Genomic DNA, 3,167 nt, shown 5'->3' with positions numbered 1-3,167 from the left:
AAGTTACTTCATTCCTGAAAAGTTGTTGCCAAAACCATACAACTTATCGGCCGGCGGGTCAGCGGTGGCTCGCAGCCAGCCCAATCAGAGGCAGCACTGCATGTAATTACATTTCAATGTAGCGAACTCGCTGACCAATCAGGACACTGCTGTCTCTCTGTGCACTACAACAATAGGCATTGAATCTGAACACAAAGGGCAGCCCCTATACCCTTAAAACCTATAGTATGCATGCGCCACAAGGAGCCAACTATTGTTGATTTCGTTCCAACTTCAGAGTTTGGGATTGTTTTTAGAGAACACACTGCATAGTGCTGTACAGTCGATGACAGGTGCAATGCAGGGATCGTTTGATGTATAATAAACAGTTTACTGTATAATGAATACAACCACTGAATCATTTGTTCAGAACCAACCGTGTATGTGTCATATAGAATTAAACAAGTAAACACTGTACATGTATTTATTTATTTGCTTGTTTTATAATGGCACATTGATTTTGGGTTGGTTTATTTATAGGTGAAAATACTATGGTGTAATATCTGTCCCAGAAGCATTGTATCTGTTTTTCATTGTCCTTTGTGGGAATTTTAGAAAGTGTTGTTATCATACAACATTGTTTTACATTTTATCTTTTTTAATGAGGAGTATTACCGCAGTGGCTAAAGTTACACAATTAACAAGTTATATGCCAAATAATGACAGGAGGGGGGGCACTGAAATATCTTTGCACTTATTATAGTGACTGTTTGAACAGTTTTGTTCTTTGTTTGAATTCAATCTGCAAGGTCTGATCTTAGCTTTGCAGTACAGTTAGGGAATCAGGACAAATAGGCTAACTGAATAAAAAAAAATAATAATAAAAACTTCTTCTCTACATAAATCCCTCTGACATCCTGCTGGGGCTTTAGTTAAGCCTCCTTCTCCACTTACACTGTCTACTACCACAGCACAGCTGGGGCCACTGAGAGGTCTCCCAGTAGAATAGTGACCAGACCCTGCTCAACATAGCTGTGATCACACAAAGTTAAACACCAAGGTGGCATGGCTGCTGTCACAAAGTCTTATTGCAGCAGTCCATTTACCTCAATGGTGACTTTTCATATGCTGGAGTAGAGCAGCCACAGGGTTTGACGAGGTCACAAGGTCACAAGGTGAAGGGCTGTGATTGGCTGTGATTGGCTGTGATTTTACTGTCCCCTCCCAGCCAAGCCTGTCCCGCGCTGTGATTTGTAGAGCTGGACACCCTGTACCAAGATTTTGGTGCAAAAGGAACAACAAACTTTTCAAGTTACAAGATATAAAGGAACAACATACATTCTAAGCTTAGTAAGCTCTGTCGTGGGGCCAAGATTAGCTGAGAAAAAAGCAATTTTATTTTGATTCAATGAACACCTTTTTATCCACATTAGCTTTTGTTTCTTGCATGAATTCCTATGTTTTTAAAAATGCTTTGTTCCCAGCTATAAGCACACTGAATTGGGCCCTTGTTGGGAATGAGAATGACGTCAGAAAGGACTCCTAAGCAACGTGTGTACTGTTTGATACTTGATCCATGTGCATCCATTCTGGAGCTGGATGATGGAAGAGCTGAAGCCTAAGGCTAACCTTAGTTTCCTCCACAATAATTAGCAATCTGTTTATTGTAAACGAGTGGTAATTAAGATTAAAATCTTACTGAAGAGTTACTGTGACTGCACTAACTGAATTACTATAAGAAAGAGGACTTTGGAATTAATGCAATTCACTTTTTTTACTGCAAGGAAAGGGTTTTGGAAACTAGACGTTTATTAAATTCTATATATAAATAATTTAATAAACTTAAAGTTTCCAAAACCCCTTTCTCTGAGCAAAAAAAGTTAATTGAGTTTAAAGGTTTCTCAATTAATATATAATATATATATATATATATATATCTAATATATTATAATATATATATATATTATATATATATAGAAACAGATTATATATATATATAATCTGTTTCATATACATATATATATATATATATATATATATATATATATATATATATATATATATATATATATATATATATATATATATATATATATATATATATCTATTATCCACTAAACCTACATATAATACTCATAGAATTTGACTTCAGAAAAGTTAATTAAATTGAAATCCAAGCGATCTGTGTGTACTACTTTTACAACGACTACTATGACTACTACTGCTGCTGCTACTGCTACTACTAGTATTAATAATAGTCGATTGCAGTTAATGTCATTTGACATCAGCAGACAGACCCACATAGATTCACATTGTGCCTCCTTTGAATGATACTGAGACCTAATAGAGCATGTCAAACACCTTTGATATTGAGATTCCCAGTGCTGTTACTACCTAACTGCAATAGAAACACAAAGCCATGCCAAGCTTGCAGGTAAGCATTGATAATTAAATTGCATGAGTAATAAAGGTGTCTATATGGTTAGACAAAACTCACCACTGGGCCTGCACTGTTCTTCACTTGTGGGCCACAATATTATTTTAAAGGTCTGAAAATGGTTACAAATCTGAAGGAAGTTCCCTCCCACCCTTGGGTTGACCACTTTCTGTACTGAAAATAAATCAATGCAATATTGAATAGATAAGCACTCAGTGATTCAAGCCCTCCATTACTGCAGTTATAATTAGACAAAGATTATTTATTCACAAAATCTTTTCAATGTTAAGACACAGAGTGCATGTTTGAGTTTCCTAGCACTTAAATTAAAAAAAAGGACAGAATGTAACAGTAATGAACCGGAGATACAAATGAAGAGACTGTGTTGAACAAATTGTTAAACATTCATCAGATGATGTAAACATGAAATATATCTAGTTCAGTCCATTTGTCTGTAGATACTTTTGCATATCATTCATATATATATATATATATATATATATATATATATATATATATATATATATATATATATATATATAGATATAGAGAGAGAGAGAGAGAGAGAGAGAGAGAGAGAGAGAGAGAGAGAGAGAGAGAGAGAGAGAGAGAGAGACATATAATACTGGGTGCATGGAATATAATTGATACATGTATTCTACATTTATAAGCATGAATGTGGCTAGGCTCAAAAAAAACCCAAAAACTATAGGTTTACTGCCTATAGAAAGAAAGCCTGACTTTGCACTTT

This window comes from Polyodon spathula, chromosome 8 (genome assembly GCF_017654505.1).
Source record: "Polyodon spathula isolate WHYD16114869_AA chromosome 8, ASM1765450v1, whole genome shotgun sequence".
NCBI classification, from domain to species: domain Eukaryota; kingdom Metazoa; phylum Chordata; class Actinopteri; order Acipenseriformes; family Polyodontidae; genus Polyodon; species Polyodon spathula.
The sequence above is the reverse complement of the archived record's forward strand: the minus strand, read 5'-3'. Positions refer to the sequence as shown.